The sequence below is a fragment of the Anabrus simplex genome, chromosome 2 (genome assembly GCF_040414725.1).
Source record: "Anabrus simplex isolate iqAnaSimp1 chromosome 2, ASM4041472v1, whole genome shotgun sequence".
NCBI lineage: Eukaryota > Metazoa > Arthropoda > Insecta > Orthoptera > Tettigoniidae > Anabrus > Anabrus simplex.
In genome coordinates, this window is record NC_090266.1 from 159,857,035 (window position 1) to 159,880,608 (window position 23,574).

General features: G+C 39.3%; 1 protein-coding gene across 6 annotated transcripts in view; it reads right to left on the bottom strand.

Moving 5' to 3' along the window:
- LOC136863957 (glutamic acid-rich protein) overlaps nucleotides 1-11,635 on the bottom strand; it is a 466,965-nt gene extending 455,330 nt beyond the window's left edge. For all 6 annotated transcript variants that reach the window (XM_067140416.2, XM_067140414.2, XM_067140413.2 and 3 more), the window contains exon 1: nucleotides 11,493-11,635. The gene's annotated coding sequence lies outside the window, so the exon portion shown is untranslated. The remainder of the gene's footprint in view (nucleotides 1-11,492) is intronic.
- Between the last annotated feature and the right edge of the window lie 11,939 nt (nucleotides 11,636-23,574).

A 23,574-nucleotide genomic window follows, 5' to 3' on the forward strand; every position in this document is an offset into this window, starting at 1 on the left:
AGCATTTACCTAGTGTCACCGGTTCGAATGAAAGATTCCTTCCTCGTATTCATCAAAACACACCACTATTTTTTCCACAGCTATTTTTTCGGAAAAGCGAGCTCGAGGAAAGCATATGGCCTTTGCGAGTTTTTTTCGCTATTTATGTGTCTTAATTCTTTCTAGTATTATTCAGACAACTTTAATTATCAACAATCTATCAAAGCAAATCAAGATAATTTCATTTTATACGAGAAGAATACGGGGATCACGAATTTCGTGTGGTTACTACATTCACCGGAAAAAAGTGAAACACTAATTTCTTATGCAATGTCTCAATTTATTCTACAAAAACGTATCGGTTTTCCACAATTCATTTACATTTTACAAAAGCTAGAAATCTGGCTATATACAAGACCAAAACATGTTTAACAACATGCATTAACTTCAATTTTCCTTACATTTAGCAGTTCTTGAAATGTGTCAGTTTTTAAGCCTTTTCAGTTGGTTTTTGCCAATTGCTACAAAGCGGAGGCAGGACAGGTTTTTCTCCGGGTACTCAGGTTTTCCCTGTCATATTTCCTTCCAGCAACACTCTCCACTAACATTTCATTTCATCTAACAGTCATTTATCATTGCCCCACAGGAGTGCGACAGGCTTCGGCAGCCGGCACATTCCCTATCCTCGCCGCTAGATGCGGGCTTCATTCATTCCATTCTTGACCCGGTCAAACGACTGGAAACAGGCTGTGGATTTTCATTTTTTTTTTTTTTGCCAATTGCTATTAAATGTATGGCTAAATAAAACAAAATGTTTGTGCTGCATTTAATGAGGACACTTCTTCTACCGTTTCTCCCACACCTGTGGCGTCGCGGGTGCGAACTGCGTCGCACATGTGGATTTGGCCATGTTTTACGTCCGGATGCCCTTCCTGACGCCAACCTTATATGGAAGGATGTTGTAATCACTACTGCATGTTTATGTGGTGGTTGGTAGTATAGTGTGTTGTCTGAATATGAAGAGGAAAGTGTTGGAACAAACACAAATACCCAGTCCCCGAGCCAGAAGAATTAATCAAACACTATTAAAATCCCCGACCCGGCCGGGAATGGAACCCAGGACCCTCTGAACCGAAGGCCAGTACGCTGACCATTCAGCCAACGAGTCGGACACACTTAATAAGTAACTGAAAACAGGTGTTTCCTCTCCTAGTGTCTATGACTGCCTGTAAACGCTCAGAAGTACTGTTCACCATTTATTGGATGGTCCCCGACGGGATGCGATCCCATTCTTCAAGCAATGATATTCTCAACTGTGCCAAGGTGGTGTTGTCATGTTGTCTGACATTCCTTCCAAGCGTATCCCGTTCACGTTCAATAGGGTTAATATCAGGGCTAGGTGCTGGCCAGTCCAGGGTTCAAATTCCAACTTCCTCTCGATACTGCACAACACAACGAGCGGTATGTGAGCGGGCGTTATAATGCATCAGCATGAAATTCTGTCCAATGAAAAGTGCAAAAGGCATCACATGGTCCACTAGGATCTCTTCGGTGTACCTTCGGGCATCGAGGGTCCCGTTATCGATGAACATCAACTCAGTGCGAACACATAATTGGTGCCAGCCACCCCACACCAACGAGCCATCTCCAAACGGAGTCCTCGAAGAGAAAGCAACGGCGCTGTACCTCTCCCCAGACCACCTCCACACTTCCATCAGGAAGCCTGAGATTAACGCGTCTCTTAAACAGAGAAGAGAACAAAGACCCACTGCTCCCGGGTCCAACGCGGATGCTGCCAAACGAAATGAAGACGCGCTTTTCTGCGTAGTCATTCCAGTAGGGGCCACGTACAGATCTTCTGGATTAATTATAAGCTATAAAAAACGAAAAATTAAAGAATTGCCAAATGTAAGAAAAACTGCAAGTTAATGCGTGTTGCAAATCATGTTTTGGTATTTTCTATTCTAGCTTTTGTAAAATGTAATAATAAGAATGTTATTGGCGTTACGTCCCACTAACTACTTTTACGTCTTTCGGAGAAGTCGAGGTGCCGGAATGTAGTCCCGCAGGAGTTATTTTACGTGCCAGTAAATCTACCGACACGAGGCTGATGTATTTGAGCACCTTCAAATACCACCGGACTAAGCCTGGATCGAACCTGCCAAGTTGGGGTCAGAAGGCCAGCGCCTCAACCGTCTGAGCCACTCAGCCCGGCTTTGTAAAATTTAAGTGAATACTAGAAAGCCGATACATTTTAGTGGGATAAATTAAAGTTTTACATAACAAATTAAAGTGGCTCATTTTTTTTGCCGCTCAATGTATATGAGCGTAAAATGCATTAAGAGCTCATGTTAGGGCGTTTAGTGATTAAAGGTACGGTACCAAGGGACTTGAAACGTGGAAATAACCAGTATTGGTCTAAAACGATGGTAGAAAACCTCTCAGATCTCAGGAAAGTTGTGGCCGAAGATCTAACTATTCGGCTTTGGATTTGATTTCGATTTCCATTGACATAAATGACTGTTAAGTTCCAGGTCGCACAAAAAGGTATTATTAAGCAAAATCCACACCACAATAGCTTCCGTACTCCAGGACATTTCAACGCCATGCATAAGAAAATAATATATTAATCCTAAAAAAAGGTAAGTTACCTACTGCCAATTCATTTAACCGCGTCCCTGGCGATACACAGCGCCTATAAACCACGTACAATATGTAAGATAAATATATATACTCCTATTTTTACTTCGCTGGAGAAGAGTAATCATAAAACAATATATCACAATTCTAGTAAATCACTGGCTGCTATTCGCCAACAGATTTCTCAAAGCAGCTGCAATTATTTGTGTATTAAATGTTGCTCAAGCTGAGACCAGACAAGACGAGACATGGCATGGACACTACAGACGAGTCTAAACTAATTTTCTTACAAATCCGCAAGTAACAATAAGGTCGTAAAAAATTTGCAGAATACATAATTTGTTTTGTAGTTACTGTGAGATGGTGGTGGTGTTTGTGGTGGAGGGGCAATGAAAACGTCTAGAACACATCAGGCGCGCGCGCGCACACATACGGTGATCTCATAGCATAACTTTCCACTCATCTCGAGTCTGATTGCCTACTACAGGATGTTCCAAGCCCAATATATCAATCCGCCACCACTTTCTACTCAACTATCCAAAATGTAGGAAGTAGGTTAAAATAAACAACATACAGAATAGATCAGAAATGAAACTCTGAACAAGAACAGTGTGTCCTTGGAAACTGGCAGAACGTAAAACCCAATATCCAGCTACTCCTCTGATCCAACCTATAACCGGGGAGTGATTCAGTATGTTGCTATCTAGTATGAGTCATTACCAGCTCACGCAGAACACTGAATGAGTCCACTTAAAATGACCAGCATCAAGGCAGACAGAGCTAGCAACACGAAGTACAGTAATTATGTTTGAATGGTAAGTGCTATACCAGTAATGACTGCCGAACCTCTTGAATATTAAATGTTTAGTTATAGCCAATGGAATATATTTGCACCACCGCAATGTAAAACTTGAGAACGACACACAAAGAAGATAATCGACGGTGACTTGTTACCGCAAGTAAGCAAATTTAGTTACAAGATTGTTGATAAAGCAATCATAGCCACGGAACCGCCAGCTTTACGTGGAATTCCAACCTCATTTCAACTTTTCATTTCAACGATCGCGGTCGGGATTCGAACCGTGAACGTGAAGACAGCGACTGTCAGCTATCATGCCACAGACCCATTCCGCTCCACAATTCTTATCAACATAACGTGGACTATTAAGGGTCTTGGCTTGCCAAGACTACTGCTGTCCAGCCACATGGTCAGCTGATATCGGAATACCACGAGTCAGCATTAAGATATCCTCATCCGCATTGCTCTGCTTTCACGACCGTCATTCCTATTGAAAAAATATATATAATTGATGAAAATACACAACAGATGAGACAAAAATGTTGTCATTAGAATACAAAGTTTTCTTGGGATGTAACACTCTACAAAGCGCTTACGAGTCCGTTAATACTGCACAGTACTGGGCGTCCAAGTCCAACCTAGAATTCTTGGACAAGAAACCTTAGGTAATTTAAGATTTACAGACAATCACTGTACAGAATTTTAAATGCTGGCAGAATAATATCGCAGGAAGCCTTTACAAGCCTACCATACCAATTAACGCAATTTGTACACAGTAAAGCAAAGTAAATTTAAGCATCGGTACGTTACAGATACTGTCCGACTCATTGGCTGAATGGTCAGCATTGAGGCCTTCGGTTCGATTCCCGGCCGGGTTGGGGATTTTAAACATGTCTGATTAATTCTTCCGACTCGGGGACTGGGTTTTTGTGTTTGCCCGAACACTTCCTTCTTCATATTCAGACAACACACTACACACCAACCACCCATCACAAGAACATGCAATAGTGATTACATCCCACCATATAGGGTTAGCGTCCAGGAAGGGCATCCGGGCGTAAAACAGGGCCAAATCCACATGTGTGACATAGTTCGCACACGCGACGCTACAGAAGTGGGAAAAGCCGTGGAGGAGGAGGAGGAAGAACGTTACAGATACTGCGATGGCTTTCGAATCTGCAGTCTTTCCTGATATCAATTCCAAGTTATGAATATCGAATAGAAATCTGTCAGATTCCACTATATAACTTACGATATTTTCAAGGTCTCAAAGTATTTCCGAGATAAATTCTACAAAGAAAATAACCTAGAGGGGAAGATTGAGTAAAATTAAAGATCAATGTAATATAAAATAATTTGTGGTAAGCCACAAGGTCTCCTGCTACGACTGTATTACGAAGCACCGAATCTAAATATTATCCGCCTACACACACTTAAAACAGATCAACTCCCCACAGTTTGATCAGCTTAAGGTCATTAATACACTCACCAGAGTTAATCTCTCAGTCTAACTTCTCTCACCATGAACTTGTCAAGCTTATTTTAATCCCTGCCTGCTAAGAACTAACTGGACCAAGAGAGGACGGAAAACAAGTTGCACGTTTACTGAACGTCCCGAGTTTCCAGAGTATACCAAAAATTACTGTCCGGAGTTAGAACATTCGGCCCGCCAGTCTTAACCCCTGTTAACTAAAACATATTTTCTGATCTTCCCTCTTAATCCTGCTGCGACTGAAAGTTAGAACTGCATTTAAACTTTCATTCACACGCACTGACTCGATGATCTGTTCTCGTACATGAGCGGGAATAATTAGTCCATTAATTAAAAAAAAAAATTACGGGCAGAAAAGGACAAGTTTCGTGGACAGCACAAGACAAGCCACATTTCATGAATGGCGGTCTTCTGAAACACTACATTAGCACAAGCAGAGCATAACAAATGTCTTCTACATCTGATGGAGACTATACCATGTAAATTGTATCATACACTTGTAGGAGCGATCTCTTTTCTTTTGGTCCAAAAGTTCCTGAAACAAGTGATCGACTGAAAATTGCGATGACCCCGAGTACCTACAAGCATGACAGAGGAAGAAGATTATATATTTCTTCTACACTCAGACCCTACTCGGGGCCGACCTTACATGAGATTAAGACCAGTTTTACGGCCAGAAGCTTTTATTGACGCCAATCCTATGTGGAGGGATATTTGCACTACTGCATGGTTGTGATCGTCTTATTGCACATCTTCATTTACACACAACGTATCAGTCACCACTGATCTGCATTTAAGACAGTCACCCAGGTGGCAGATCCCCTGTCTATTGTTTACCTAGCCCTTTCTGAATTAATTGTACAGAATTTGCAAGTTTTGGTAAATTATTCCAATCCCTAACTCCTCTTCCTATAAACGAATATTTGCCCCAACTTGTCCTCTTGAATTACAAATTTACCTTCACATTGTGATATTTCTTACTTTTGTAAACATCAACAACAACCCATGACGCAACAGCCCCGAAGGGCCTTGGCGTGCTAAGCCCGAAGGCCTGCAGATTATGAGGTGTCGTATGGTCAGCACGACGAATGCTCTCGGCCGTTATTCTTGGTTTTCTAGACCGAGGTCGCCATCTCACAGTGAGATAGCTCCTCAATTGTAATCACGTAAGCTGAGTGGACGTCGAACCAGCCCTCAGATCCAGGTAAAAATCCCTGACCTGGACGGGAATCGAACCCGGGGCCTCCGGGTAACATGTGGCTAGCTTTGAAAACACAACACGAACTTATTCGTCGACTAATGTCATTCCACACTATCTCACCACTGACAGCTCTGAATATACCGTGTAGTTTAGCAGCTCGTCTCCTTTCACCCAAGTCTTCCCAGCCCAAAGTTTACATTTCCGTAACGCTACTCTTGTCGGAAATCCCACAGAAATCGAGCTGATTGTGTCTTGATTGCGAAGAAGGCAAAAACAGTCCAGATTCCGAACAACTAAATATACCCAGTCCAGATTGCGAACAAGAGATTAGTGTTGACGTGAGATACATAAAACAGATACAGTTTTCAAATCAGTCTCATATGTAATGTTTGTTCTAGTAGTATTAACATTAACTGGTACGTCGGGATGTTTAAGATAACCTAAGCATATTTTAAAAAATATTGCTCTTATTGAAAATGTTTAATAATTTAGTTTGAGGTAATCTTACCATTTAGAAGATTATCTTTTTTATTGCATAACATATTGTATTATTAATAGGTTATTATTATTTCTTTTTATTTGCTAGTGGCTTTACGTCGCCCCGACACAAATAGGTCTTATGGCGACGATGGGATAGGAAAGGCCTAGGATTTGGAAGGAAGCAGCCGTGGCCTTAAGTAAGGTACAGCCCCAGCATTTGCCTGATGTGAAAATGGGAAACCACGAAAAACCATCTCCAGGGCTGCCGACAGTGGGATTCGAACCCATTATCTCCCGGATGCAGCTCACAGCAGCGCGCCCCTGACCGCACGGCCAACTCGCCCGGTATTATTATTATTATTATTATTATTATTATTATGCCAATGAAAGAAGAGAGTGGCTGCATCGACAAGGCACTAGCCTTTAGAATATTGATTATTATTATTATTATTTTTCAAAATAATACATAAGTGAAATAGTCAGTTTATTTGGAAACAAGTGGGTTTTTTTCTTACATGCTTTTAACTTTTTTTTTTTTGTGTATTACCCAGGATTCCAATTGTGTGTACCAGAACTTGGTGTACCAACTGAGGGTTAATGTTTCTGGCCGCATTCTTTATTGCCAGAGCTGGTTTGTGAATAGATGAAAATCTCCCTGGTAATAATTAAAGTGGCTTTCTAAAGAACTTCAGAAGACTGTAGGTGCCTCTAGTGATGCGTACTGCTGCCACAATCCACCTAGATAAGTAGCATGACATATACAGAATGATATATTCTTTCTTAAGCGCCTCTACTTTATGCCTGGCTGCAATCTCGACTCAATGTGTGTCAAACCCAAATCATCCCCTTCAGGTACCCACTTGTTCGCAATCTGGACTGTTTGCAATCAGGACGACAACCATCGAGCTGCCTTTCTTTGGATTTTTTCCAGTTCCAATTCTCAAATCAAGGCATGCAAATAAGGGTCCCATATACTGGAACCATACTCTAACTGGGGTTTTACCAGAGACATATACCCTCTCCTTTACATCCTTACTCTATAACCCCTAAATAAACCATGTGAAGACATCTGTAACCTTAACTTACAGTCCAGTTTACTACTAACCACCATAGCAGCACTGGCCAGTACTTCAAAAACTACGGTATTGGCGAAAATCCAGTGACGATCTTATTCAGCTAACACAACTCCCACCCCATCGTAATACAATCATCTCTCAGTCAGAATGTACACAATAGTATTTATCTATTTGACTCCCTCAAGCTGCCAGTAGCACTTCGTATGTCCAAGACACGTTCTTCAGATAACAAAAGGTGCGTTCACAGCCCAAGCTGTTTGCTCATCCCTGGACAAGGGGTTCGAACCTTGGATAGTATATTTACAAAATGGTAGACAAAGTGCAGGCAGAAAATTTTTTTTTTTCAGGATTTAGTTCCTTTCTATACAGTATGCCAGTTTAATAATCTTTACTTACCAAGTGTGACCAATGGCTGTAATTACTTTATTTAAAACTTCCATCAATAAACTGATAGAATGCTAAACAGTTAAATCATTTTCATGGAGCCAGTGTACCAGAAAATTCTTACAGTGCTTCCATGACTTGCATTCAACTAAGCAACCAATTCACGCTGTTAATGGCAAGTCAATATATAGAATACACCTTTTGATAGAAATGCCTCATTAAAAGGTGCTGCCTATCATGACAAGGCTCAAACCTAAAACTGCAATAATGTTGTTTTAAAGATATATTCACCAGCAAGTTTAAATCTGAAATGCTAGCACATCAAACTAATAATTATATTAATTTATGTGTAAACATTGAACTAATTCACCTGAGCCTTACGTAGCTTCCAAACTGCCCTATGTTCAAAATCTTTCTTGGAACCTGACAAATTTATATTGGACTAAGAAAAACTGGTTTTCACCTGCAAATTTGTTAAAAAATGGTACATTCCCAAGATATCCTGACAACAGTGGTAAAGTAGGGCAAAGAACATAGTACATGACTCAACTCCAGATATCACCAGGAGTTTGTGCATCTACACTGCAATCACTGTAAGTTTTATTATAAGAAAAGTGTTTACCTAAAAGTAATATTTCAAAACAAATGCTTTACTGTAATGAATACATTCATAGGACAGACCCAACCACCCATAAGCAGCACATAAGAGCAAAGTTCTCTATCATGATGAATTCTTTCAGTTCTCTGAAAATCAGTTTCTCCTGATACAACAATAGAAACTGATAGATAATGATGAATACTCCATATATTGGAAAGACATGAAAATTCAAATTAGCCAGAAAATGAATAATATAATAAAATAACAACCAATCTCCGAAACTTTAGAATCTCAACTGCTCAAGAATGTCCCTCGGTTTATAAGGAAGTACCCCATCTTCCAGTGGTAATGTGAAAGAAGATCATCAACAACAGAATGGGAAGGATGAAGACCTATTAGAAAAATAATTTCAAATTAAACTCCAGCAACTGTTTCCTGAAAAGCATACCAATACCAGTATTCGTTGAAGCATTTCTCCAAGCCCATGTGCTTGCACATTCTGCCTGAAAAGGACGATACTTCTTAATAATTGATCAGAATGTGAAAAAATGTAATGATAGAGTCAAGTAACAAAATAAAATTTGGCTGAATAACACATGCAAGTTGACATTTGGTGCAAGCAACTACAATAACATTATATTCTATCATCAGCATGAAGTTTACAAATACAACTGCCTTTCAACACGGAAGTACAGATATATAAATCACGTAGACTGAAAGCAATTTTACTATTTTCCATCGAATGTTCTTGATTACCATGTCCTCGTTATAAGGAATGGAATGATATATTAATATAAGTACGTACATTTGGGTCAAGTTTGCTTTTATCATCCCTGGTGATTAGTTTACAAAAAATGCAATAACACTTCTGGAACACACTGTCTATTAGTGAACGATGGTAAGTGATAAATCACACAGATACAACTTTTCCAATTTGCTTCCTGTTGATGGGACAGGAAAGGACTAGGAGTGGGAAGGAAACTATTGTGTCCTTAATTAAAGTGCAGTTCCAGCATTTGCCTGGTGTGAAAATGGGAAACCACGGAAACCATCTTCAGGGATGCCAACAGTGGGGTTCGAACCCACTATATCCCGAATGCAACCTGACAGCTACATGACCCAAACCGTGCAGCCACTTGCTCAGTACAGATACAACTGATGACTTTCCATGTCTCACATTAACTCAATATACCTAAGGTAATAAAATATTGAGGCAAATCAAGCCACTGAGAAGAATCTACATACAGTAAGTAGGAAATGTCTAGTCCCACTATGCACGTACAGGTCACGTATGCATTTAAATAAGCTCATACAGTTTTAAATGAATTATCGATCTCCTCTATCCAGAAATCTTCATTATCATAACAACAACAGATACAAAATCAGAACATGGAGATGGCCTATTATATTACTGGTATGGTGAGAGTTTTGCCAGTAGATTTTACCAATAATACAACATATCGAATAATCACATGGCAGGTAACGTACAAAGACCTTCGAGAGTTACTTGAATGCAACCCTCCCCGCAACCCGAACACATGGAAACTTCTGAACATGATGCTTAATTATGTAATGGACAGCAATTAACTCGAAGGGAGAGAAATAGTATGTGCAAGCTTCATCTTCAAGAGCAATGACATGCATATAAAAATGAAAAATGGACAGGAAAAATAGCTGATATGTTTCAGAGCAGATTCATACCAGTCATTTAAAGATTTACTCTTGTGGAGGAATCCCAATGTTTTGGCTCACCAAAGCAAATTTTTCCTGTACTGGTACTGAAAAATGTGTTCCTTACATACTCTATAAAAGAAAAGAAAATATCTGGGGTGCTCCAATGGTTTCCATTTCATTAATTTTATTAGATATTAAAAAGCATATCCACTAGGATTTCACCCTCTTTCCTTCATATTCCTGCCGTTCTGACATAAAAAGGAAAGATTTGGGAGCACAATCTATGATATAATTTTAACTGTCTTCCCATCATTTGCAAACTTCCATATCCTGAAGAATACTCTGTCAACCTTCAAGTACCGGTATGATATTTTCTACAACCCCTACATTCACTCTTACTTTCTTTCTAGGTAATCTTCATCCCATACTCAAAAGGTCGATGATCTTGCAGTTATACATTTTACTTTCATTTCCTCTTTTTTTTTTTTTTGAATACCGGTCGCAGTCTGTGCAAACGCACGTTCTAGTGTGGAAGAACGCCGCCGAAAATCTCTCAGCTCTAACCGGGAAAAAATATTTATGCAAGCTGTCAATACTCAACCATCCAAATCAAATAATATGATGTAAAAAAAAAGGCCTGCTGGCTTATTTTAAGTTTCTAAATATAATCTGACAGTGGATATCGATGCATTACAAAATTATGTCTGATTAAGAGCTACGTCATTTTTAAAATTAGGACGTATTTCATACCAAAATGTATTGAAATGCATCTGACAGTAAGTTCTGTATAATAAACGCTTCTGAACTAAGTGAATAACAACAATGAGAAAGGGTGAAAATATGAACGGCAAATATCTTTCTAGTACTGTAATAAAATTTCACGTGCTAAGTCGCACTAGTGCATATAAGTTCGGCATATACCTACAGTTCGCTAAACAATAAAAAATCTACAACATACAAAGGCAGACAAGACACCAAAGAGCATTCTTGTACTCTCTCGCTTCGCTATCCATTCATTATTATTAACAAGATAAACAAAGATCGGTATACACCCAGACCTGAAATCAGCGACGTGAAGTGTCAAACCCAGTGAATTTATACTGTCTGTTGACATACAGCCGAAGTTGAATGACCACCACACACACAGAACAAGTTTTTTATATACTTACCGGTAAGTTTACTGCAAATTCACCTGGGTGTTACTAATTCTTTCCAAAGGAGTTTTAACAGTCAGCCTCACACATCCAGACTTCAAAGACAGACTCCACAAGACGACGACACGAGCTACAGATGCAATGTCCCTTATATAGATGTTCTCGTTCGACCACAGCTTATTTTTACTTCACAGAAACCAATAGCTACTTGCAGCGCTATCTACCATTTGAAAAACAAGCCCTTACTCAACATTGGAATACAATCCAGCAGATGGTGCTGCATACATTACCAAAGAGTAAAGCAGCAAGTTACAAATATTACAAAGATCTGCCCAAGTAGGATTAATTAGTCCCTTTCAGAGCCACAACGTAGCGTTAGTAGTGCTCATGCAATGGTTGACACACTGTCTCATGCCGCTAAGAACGTACGTATTCTTCGGCTTCATTCTTACATGTCAAATTTGCCGTAAACTTGACTCAAGGGGAAAATTAGCAATTCTGTTCCCTTTAATAATAATAATAATAATAATAATAATAATAATAATAATAATAATAATAAATGCAGAGATACCATGGGGAATAATATTTTAATCCACTTTTAAAAAGAAGTTCTTACAAACGAAATAACAAACCATCTCTATGTCATCCAATGATATTTTGAATAACACGTGTCTGTCGCGACCCACATTTTACTGAATTGTAACTCTTTTATCCGCTGCCCCTTTCCACTTCAAATATTTCTCTAAAAGATAACTAACCATCTGTAGAACTCGCCGAATTGTGAAATATTTCCCTTCAATGGACAACTAAAGCTTTATCCTTGGCATTTAAACACGACTGCCCTAAATGCAAATCAGCACCGTATTGATTGATTTGATTGATTGACTTGAAGTGGATCATACACGAATAAATGAAACAAAACTCGCCCTGTGTAAAAATATATTAACTAGCACTTATGTGTATGTTAGTACTCGGGTACTTCCTAACTTGATTTAAATGTGAATTTGTACCGGCTTCAGTGACAATACCAAATACAGTAGTGTTTGACAATACCTACAACTCGCTCTGCAAGTCCATCCAGGTAGAAATAATTTCTCGCCGTTCTCAATCTCTAGGGATGTGGATTTCCAAAGATTTTGGATAAGCGTTGTAGAAGGTTTATATGTTTCTCAGTTTTCAAACTGAGCACTTAACGTTTTGCAGCTTAAGTATTTTTTTTTTTTTTATTGAAACCTCGGATGATAATTATTCAATATGTTGTCTGCCCAACGTAAACGCATAAGAATGGCTAAATAATAACGCAGAACAAAAATAAATGACTTAAACACGATCGTTTAATGTAACAAATTGCTGAAAATAATGAGGAAAAATTGGAAAAATTACCTAAAAGTAAAAAAGTGACAAAAAAAAGGAGTCAATAAATACCGTACGCATTTCTGCAATCAGGGAAGCCATGATTAGGATTTTTATACAAAGTGAACCACCTAAAATCTGTACCCCAAATATTTTTGAAATGCAAGGTGCTATTGAAGTGCTGTTTTTACAGAAATGAAGTGTAACTAAGGGCTCATAATTGTACCCAATACAAAGATTTTAATAATTATTAGAATGGGTATTTATTTTAGAAAGATACATTCTCTCAAGTCCGCCTCTGTGGTGTAGTGGTTAGCGTGATTAGCTGCCACCCCCGGAGGTCCGGGTTCGATTCCCGTCTCTGCCACGAAATTTGAAAAGTGGTACGAGGGCTGGAACGGGGTCCACTCAGCCTCGGGAGGTCAACTGAGTAGAGATGGGTTCGATTCCCACCTCAGCCATCCTGGAAGTGGTTTTCCGTGGTTTCCCACTTCTCCTCCAGGCGAATGCCGGGATGGTACCTAACTTAAGGCCACGGCCGCTTCCTTCCCTCTTCCTTGCCTATCCCTTCCAATCTTCCCATCCCTCCACAAGGCCCCTGTTCAGCATAGCAGGTGAGGCCGCCTGGGCGATGTACTGGTCATACTCCCCAGTTGTATCCCCCGACCAAGAGTCTGCAGCTCCAGGACACTGCCCTTGAGGCGGTAGAGGTGGGATCCCTCGCTAAGTCCGAGGGAAAAACCGAACCTGGAGGGTAAACAGATGATGATGATGATGATGACATTCTCTCAAATGGAACAATGCCCTATTGACATTAATAAAATAACACTGAAGTAAATTAAAATGTCAATGGTGTTCTCTTTAGGATTCTAGCACAAGTATTATCGGTACACTTTATCTTGGTGCATTTACACTCTAGTGCTGAATCGGTCGACCTCGGCAATCTTCTAGTTTCGTACTGGCAACCTTTGAAACACAAACTATGAATCGCTTAAGCATCGTTGTGCGACATCTGGCGTACACTTTACGTACTAGTACTGTTGTTGTTTACACAGCAAAGCCAAACTATAGAATTCATGCTAGGAACAAGATTCGCATCGAGAAATGTTATATAATGTTATATAATGTGTTTGTGACATAGTTGTTGGCTTAAGATAATACCGGTAACGGTTTAGAAACTTCATATCGATCGATCATATTCTCAATTCAATTCAGATTTCATTTTCATTCAATGGCAGTACTATCAGAACCGGGACAGCTCCCTCCTTACTCCTCACCCCCGTACACAAATGCACCAAGATAAAGTGTGCCGATAATAGTTCACGAGCTATCGTAATTTGAATATTGTAAATATCGACAGTTGTCTGCCCCATGTGTCTGAACTAACTTAAGGAAGGAAGTGAATAAAATAATTCTTTATATTGAAGAAAGATAACTGGCCTTCAAAGATTGTGTTCAAATGGAAACAACCAGCTTCATTATAAGTCATGTAGGCTTCAAGATTGATGCACAGGTTTCAAGCATTTCATTAGAAATTTCAGCGCAGGCAGTAGTAGTACGTTGTTTCATATCATCTGCTGTAGTCGTATGTCCTTGTAAACAGTGTCATTTAGCTTTTCTCAGAGAAAAACAAAATTCTTAAAGGGGGTGAGATCTGATGAAAGCTCTCGCCAAGGCATAGGTCCCCTTCTTCCAATCCAAAGATTTCGAAACAATCGCTGAGGACAAGCTGTAGCACGTGAACTGTGCGTTGGACAGCCATCATGCTCATACCACATGTTACTCCTAGCCTGCAGTAGAACGTCTTCTAGCACCTGTGGAAGTTGGTCTGTTAGGAGGTTGAGATACTTTTGGGAATGTACCTAGTGTTCTTTCTATGAAAAAAGAAAGGCCTATGAGGTGATGGTTCTCTATTCCACACATTTAAATTCCATGGACGCTGACGTTCCACCTGACGAAGCCACCGGGGATGGTTTACGGACCAATAGTGCGTGTCTCGGAGGATTACTTGGCTATGATTTGTAAATGTTGCTTCATCACTAAACAAGATACATGATAAATCTGGTATATCTTGTCTAAATGCCCATGTACAAAAATTAACACAATTCTCAAAATCGTTTCCATGCAACTCTTGACTGAGAGGAGACATGGGACGGATGGAAGTTATTACGGAGGAGAACGAGTAGTACACGTATCAGATATGTGTCAATTCCTCATGTTAATGCACGGGAATGAACGTGCAGATCTACAAGAACAGTCGCTAGAACGTTAATTACGCCCTTCTCTCCAGTCACTCATTTGTTTCTCTTATGGTTTCTACTACATGTTACACTTCAAGTTTCACGTAAATGGTCGAAGAGGTTCACAAATAATTGTCGAGATGGTGACGTCTATTGGAATATCGTTCCGCGTAGAGAGCACAAGAACGAATAGCATTATTTCTACATTGTCTTACACCATTACTATGTCGGTTTTTTTAGCATTTAATACCATCTTCACCATGTCCTACTTTTTCTATCTCAAAGTAACTGACAAGGAAGTCGCAGTGTAATCAGTGACCAGTGTTCTGTAAAGGAAACAAACATAAGAGGAGAAAACTGTCGGTATCTACAATTTTCAAACTACGATAGCTCGTAAACTACTTGTACTATAATCCTGAAAAAAACCACCATTGACATTCTAATTTACTCTAAGTTTATTCTGTTAATGTCAATAGGCATTGTTTCATTTGAAAAGTGATACTTTCTAAACTAATACCGGTACGCATTCTAATAATTATTACGATCTGTGCACGGGCTATAATTATGAGCCCTTGGTTACACTTCATTAATGCGAAAATAGCACATCAATAGCATCTTCCATTTCAGAAATATCTGGGGTACATGTTTTTAGGTGATTCATCCTGTACCGTACAACTACAGCAGCAATGAAGGAGTTTCATACTGCATGCCTCACTTCAAGGAACTATTTAAACCAAACGCAGTACCTGGGGATGAGAACGAAATTCGTACGATAAGTATAATTCTGTAGTATAAGGTGCTGCTTATTAAATCACTCCCAAATAGTGTTATTTTAGGTGGTGATTGTGATTGTTGTTTTAATGGGAAGTAGACCTAGATAAAAATCCAACTCAAATAGTTCTTATTTAAACGGTGAATTGTACTCATTCTCTAACTCATACAAGGGTAGTTCGGCATATTCATTTTGAAATACTCTGTTATAGGCACTATTTGTACTGTTAATAGCCATCCTCATGGTCAGCAATTTCCTATAAGAAATGATTTCAGTTTTATATATAGCCTATATCTTGTCATAGTGTGTTACAGAACTTCAACAAATCAACAGTTTTATTTAGAGCCTTGAGGAATTTTAATCATCAGCCCTCTGTCGAATGTGTGGAATTGGAGAATGCGTTACCGAGATGTTGGTACTAGTGTGAACATCTAGAAGGGCAAGGGTTGGAAAGAAAGTAACTGTAATCATGGGGATAGTTATACACTAGTGTTTGCCAGGAATTGGAATAGGCATCCTTATAAAAGCATTTTAGAGAGGGATACCAGCTCACCTGTCTAGGTGAGGGGATATTTACCATTAGCCGTTGCCACTACATATTAGATTGTCCTGGTTATAACCGAGGGAAACTGTTTTATGGCTGGATGACCATCCTGAAGTCTCCTCTATATGGAGGGATATATTCAGTATTGTGTGTTTCTGTGGTGGTTGGTAGTGTGGTCTATTGTATGTAGATGGTCAAGTCAGAGAGAGAGAGAGAGAGAGAGCGAGAGAGAGAGGATAAGAATACTTATATATGTATACAGTATATGAAGGGGGGCGGGGGGGGACAAAAGTAACTGGACGTAATTCAGTAGCGAAGTCAGGATTTCAGTTTGAGGGCGCGGGACATTAAGGTAGTTCTTCATACAGAATTTTATTTTGATAAGTGTCCATACTTCCAGAGTTTAGCTGGTATAGAATACCTTAAAAAAAGAAATTAGTATCCTTGGATCCAAGTAAAAGTGGTGGATTCGTGCGGATTCCGGAAGCTAATAGCAATATTCTTCTTCTTATTATTATTATTATTATTACGGTTTTCCCACATCTGTGGGGTCGCGGGTGCGAACTGTGTCTCACTTGTGGATTTGGCCCTGTTTTACGGCCGGATGCCCTTCCCCAGGCGAACCCTATACGGAGGGATGTAATCACTGTTGTGTGTTTGGTGGTTGGTAGTGTAGTATGTTGTCTGAATATGAAGAGGAAAGTGTTGGGACAAACACCCAGTCCCCGATCTAGAAGAATTAATCAGACCCGATTAAAATCCCCGACCCGGCCGGGAATCAACATGGGACCCTCTGATCCGAAGGCCTCAACATTGATCATTCAGCCAATGATTCGGACTCCGGAAGCTAATAGTAATATATATTATTTATAAAATGCTTATTAAAGTACATTCGTTAAAACTCCTGGGGTGTCTGGACTCTTTGAACGACAACACCCCTCCTAGGCCAATCTGTGTTACTCCCATCCCAACATAACTGCATCATTTCATATATTCCGAGTACAAGTGAAATGAATGCAAGAATAAACAGTTTGAGTAAAGATGCAATATTCTGGTTTAGAATAAGTATGGTAATTTTATTATAATAATGGTCATGTGATAAGCTATATAGAAGTGATATTTTATACAAATAATGTGGCAAAAAAAACACACACACACACGTCGAATAAAGGTTTCTCTTTGTCCATGGCTAGATGATGAAACCAAGAGAATGATGGCCCGTCGTGATTCGTTATTTCGACATTAAAAACAAACCACAAACCCTAGATGGCACAGACTTCAAATCCTACCGCGTCTTAAGAAATCGCACAAAGCAGTTAATCAGAAATAAAAAAAAATGTACATATTTCCGGAATTTAGCTAACAACTTAAATTCTAATCGTGCATGGGACCAACTTAGAGTTCTGAGAATAGGAAAACATCAACAGAAACAGAAAACTCCTGACATTCCACTTGAAGAACTGAACGATTACTTTAGTAGAATAAATATTCAACCTACCCCCAATTAAGCGCACCGACTCACCGCCCTCCTCTCCAGCCAATCCACCATTCACATTTCACAGTATCAAAGAAAATCAGGTTATAAAGGCTTTGTATTCGATTAAATGAAATGCTACAAGTGTACATGATATTCCTATTACTTTAATACATAACATTACGAGTGCTGTCTTGCCTATACTGACGCACATACTCAACTACTGTTTACTAAACGAAACTTTTCGTACTTTTCCTACTGTCTGGAAAACAGCCAATATTATACCGGTACCTAAGAGTTTAGACCCACAATCACCCTCTATCGCCCTGTGTCCATACTCCCTGCGCTTTCTGAAGCCTTTGAACGTTTAGTATACGAGCAAGTTCTAGAATAGGTACCCTACCTAAATAAAAATGCTCTTTTGGACCCTTTGCAATCTGGATTTAAGAAGGATCACAGTAACGCGACAGCACTTTTGAAGGTTACTGAAGACATTAGAAACTTTATGGACAAACGACTGCTGACTATACTATTCTTCTTGACTTCAATAGCGCCTTTGACACTATAGAAATTCCGACTATGATAAAGAAAATGGAACTGCTAAATTTCGACCTGGCTGCGCTTAAGATTTTTGTTCTTATTTGAGTAACTGTCAACAGCGTGTAACAGTAAACGACAAGGCCTCTAAATGGAAAATGAAACTTAGTGGCGCCCCACAGTGCAGTATTCTAGGGCCCTTACTTTTCTGTATTTATATCAATCACATACCATCTGTGACAGGAAATAACACACAACACCTCTATGTTGACGATCTTCAAATATATCGACACTGCGAGACAATATATTAACAACGACCTCCGACGACTCAGTATATACGCACAACGAAATTCTCTTACTGTGTACTAAACTCCACAAAATCTCAGGCAATCACAATTGGATCACGAAAATTACTGAGCTGCTCAAACAATGTCGCAATCCTGCCTATCCTACTGAATGGTGACATTATTCCCTACAGTAAATCGGTTCAAAATCTCGGCGTAATTATGAATGAAACACTTGATTTGCCTGATCACACGAAATAAATACGTAGAAAGATTTTTGGAGTGCTTCAACCTCTTAAACGGCAGAGGGATGTATTTCCATTTGAGCTAAAGGCCAAACTAATACAGACACTCATTCTCCCTATTGTTGATTATTGTAACGTTGTTTTAGTTGACATGACGAGAGAAAAAAAACTTAAACTTCAACGAGCACTGAATTCCCGCCTGCGATTTATTTACAATATCGGGTACGATGTTCATATCACCCCATATTATCAGGCTGTCTCATGGCTGAAGCCTGGTAAACGTCGGCAGCTACACACCTTAACAATGGTGTTTAGAGTGTTAGCTGAAAGTCGGTCACTGTATATTTCTTCTAAATTCACCCTTTTATCATTACTTCACAACTTAAATACACGTTCTAGATCCTTTCTTTCTATTCCACTGCATCGCACAAATAAAAATTAATAGATCATTCGTGGTGACCGGCGCCAGATTATGGAATTCCCTGCCAGCTGAGGTCAGAGAAACTAGCTCTTTATCAAGATTTAAGGTCACCTGCCTGGACGACCTGCTGAAGACAGCTGACTGAATGGTTGAAGTATGCATGTGTGCGTGCCTGAGAACTAGCCATTTTTAAGAGTTTTTAATATTAATTAGTTTTAATATTAATTTAGTTAGTCATTTATTTAAATGTGTTTTCAATTCCATTAATTTATGTAGTTTTAACTATTTTAAGTATCTCAGTATTTTATTAAACATTTTGTTTATTATGTGGTTAAGTGTACGAGAGGGCCTCGACTCTCACTTCGCCAATGTGAAAAAGGCACTATTAAATAAATAAATAAATAAATAAATAAATAAATAAATAAATAAATAAATAAATAAATAAATAAATAAATAAATAAATATAGAATGTAAGGGGTATGGGTATATTTTGCTAGTTTGTACAGAACAATACACGTCACAACATATGCTAGGTAGGCTTTACCTTGTCCTATTAGTTTACCTAGCGGTTAGGGCCGTGCAGCTGTGAGCTTGCATCCAGGAGATAGTGGATTCGAATCCCACTGTCGGCAGCCCTGAAAATGGTTTCCCGTTGTTGCCCATTTTCACACAAAGCAAATGCCGGGGCTGTACCTCAATTAAGGCTACGGCCGCTTCCTTCCCACTCCTAGTCCTTCCCTATCCCACCGTCGCCATACGACCTATCTGTATCGGTGAAGTTGTAGAGCTTGGATTTTCTTCTCTCATTTTCTCGTTCTTTCCTACAATATCTTCTATCAGACTTGTGCATTCATCACTATTTTTCAAAATGTTATGGACCTTTGTGGACAGAACGTGACTACTTTGGCCATTCAGACGCAGCATCCTCCCAGTTGCCGAGGTTAATTTGGCAGTGCTTCATATTAGACTGTACAAAGTATTTGTATCATTTTTGCTGCCCTACTTGATTAAGTTGTCCTTCCTTCAATTGAATATGCATCAGTCGCTTGCTTTAGGAGGTATGTATTCATGCACAAGTGTTATTTGACACTGAATATACTGTACTCTGAAAATCAAGATCAAGTGCGGACCACCCGGCAATAATACCAGCAAGAGATGATGGTTTCGGAACAGTTCCGACAATGTGGATGGGGCCAGCAGCGAGCAAAACGAAAGCACTGGCGAATTGTTCAGGCCTAAGATGAGGAAGCTACTAGAAGAAGCTGGAAGTTGATTAACAATGAACCAGGTGCCTAGAATGATCTGGAATTGAAACTACTAGAATATTCCATGAAGCATTTATAGAGAACACAACTGGCACACGCCAGTCAGTCTTGAGTGACTCCGTCTGGAATGCATCAATCATGAGTGAATTTAAACAGATGGTTGTGAGGCTGTGCCAGCCCCGTGGTGTAGGGGTAGCGTGCCTGCCTCTCACCCGGAGGCCCCGGGTTCGATTCCCGGCCAGGTCAGGGATTTTTACCTGGACCTGAGGGCTGGTTCGAGGTCCACTCAGCCTACGTGATTCGAACTGAGGTGCTATCTGACGGTGAGATAGTGGCCCCCGTCCAGAAAGCCAAGAATAACGTCCGAGAGGATTCGTCGTGCTGACCACGCGACACCTCGTAATCTGCAGGCCTTCGGGCTGAGCAGTAGTCGCTTGGTAGGCCATGGTCCTTCAAGGGAAGCAGTGCCATGCGGTTTGGATTGGTTTGGTTTGGTTGTGAGGCTGTAGTGATTCATTCATCGGGAGTGAGTCTGTCAGTTGGCTATGTGGATTTCAATAAGCCTTGATAATGTGAACTGTTATCGAATGATGCTGCGTTGTGAGAAGCTATGCTGCTGAGGACCAGAGGTTCACTGCGCCGGTGTGCAGTGTGATCATCCGAGTGAGTATGTGTTAAGAATGTGAGTGAAAACTATGTCGAGTGAAAAACTCAAATGTGAGTGAACTTCTAAATAGTAGGTCAATACATTTAGCGGATAGTAAAATGCGCTACCTCTCTGTGTAGTAATTTTAGTTTTGAAGACCCCAATAAATCACTACCATTCTTGAGTACATTATATTTTTATTACTAGCAAGATATCCGTGCTTCGCTACGGCTTTAAACAGAAAATAGAAAATTATTATTCAAGGTTTTACATTTTGGAGAGTCCACTGTCAGCTGAGCCTGTAAAACTTTTTGGGGGAATTATTATTTATTTTCTGATATAACAGTCATTTGAACCCCTTACGGAAGTATTTGAATGTTTTAAACACTATCGTATTTAAAATCTGGGATGTAAAACCGAGCAACCTGTGAAATTTTTATTTTGTACGTCGAACAGTAATGGAGGATTGATTACATTTTAAGGGGTGAATGTTTTTAAATATTTATTAACATCTAGGGTATAGAAGACAAACCTTCATAAAAAATAATAAGTTAGTGCCTGAAAGGGTTTCGGAACAATAGATATTGTGCTTTTGAGTGTCAACCACCATCTAAACCCCTTAGGGGAGAAATATTTTGAAGTATACGATATTTTACACCTAGGACATAAAAGAACACCCTTCTCGTAAAATTACAACTTCGTACGTCAAATAGTTTTGGTGAGATGAATACTTTTGTTTACCGAGCTAACTTCATTTAAAACTTTTGGTTGGAACGTTAAGAAAGATTTCCTATTTTACACCTAGGATTTGGAACTGGAATTTTGTCTTCGTACGTTAAACCGTTTAGGAAGAAGGAATGAATATATTTGTTTTCGGATCTTGACCCCCATTTAACTGTCTGTTTCAAACCTTCTGTTATTTTACACCTAGGATATCATTTGAAATTTTAATTTTTATAATTCAAAAGGTTCATATAAATGCATATTTTAGTCATCATTCCCCACCCCCAGTCAAAACCCTCCTAGGGATGAATTGTCTTAAGTCCATTTCTTATTTGTATACTCATAAAAATAATTCAACTCCTTTTACACCCCGTTAAGTAGATTGCACCTCCTACCCCCCCCCCCCCCCCCCCACCACCACCACCAATCACCCGCCACAATAAAAGTGTGTCCTTATTTTTAAAGGAGAATCCAAATACCAATTTTCTCGTCCGTAACATCCTTCGTTTTCGAGATATAAGTATTTTTCAATTCATTAATCTCCGTCCCCCCTTAATTGGATTTTCCGAAAACAAAAGAATACATGTTTCTTTTTAAAGGAGATTCCAGATACAAATGTTCATGTCTGTGTCATCTTCAGTTTTTGAGATAGAAGTATTCTCATAAAAAGAATCCATCCCCTTTTACAGCCCTTTTTCGAACCCCCCAACCCTTAAGTGTTATTCCGAAACAAAAATATGTATTACTTTATTCTTAAAAGGGATTCAAAATACCAATTTTCATGTCTGTAATATGTAGTAAGTTTTTATTGATATACTGTAGACATTCGCATTTTAAAAATTCACCCCCTATAACACTATAATCCTTATGTGGATTTAAAAAAAGAGAATGACGCGTGTTCCTTTAATTTACAGGAGATCCAAATACCAATTTTCACGTCTGTAACATCTTCACTATTTGATATATAAGCATCCTCATAAAAATAATCCAACACTTCCTTCAGTTCTCTTCAGTCACCCCAGCCCCTTAAAAGGGTTTTCACCGAGCTCGATAGCTGCAGTCGCTTAAGTGCGGGCAGTATCCAGTATTCGGGAGATAGTAGGTTCGAACCCCACTGTCGGCAGCCCTGAAAATGGTTTTCTGTGGTTTCTCATTTTCACACCAGGCAAAAGCTGGGGCTGTACCTTAATTAAGGCCACAGCCGCTTCCTTCCCACTCCTAGCCCTTTCCTGTCCCATCGTCGTCATAAGACCTATCTGTGTCGGTGCGACGTAAAGCAAGTAGCAAAAAAAAGGGTTTTCCGAAAAAAAGAATATGTCTGTAACATCTTCAGTTTTTGAGATATAAGTATCCTCATAAAAAGAGTTCAACATTTTTCAGTCATTTTTACAACCCCCTTAAGTGAATTTTCCGAAAACAAAAATACGTGTTTCTTTATTTTTGAAGGAGATTCCAAATACCAATTTTCACGTCTGTAATACCTTCAGTTTTGGAATACCAGTATCCTAATAAAAATATTTAAACCACTTTTTCAGTCATTTTAACCCCCTTAAGTGTTTTTCCAAAAATAAAAAGCGTGTTTCTTTATTTTAA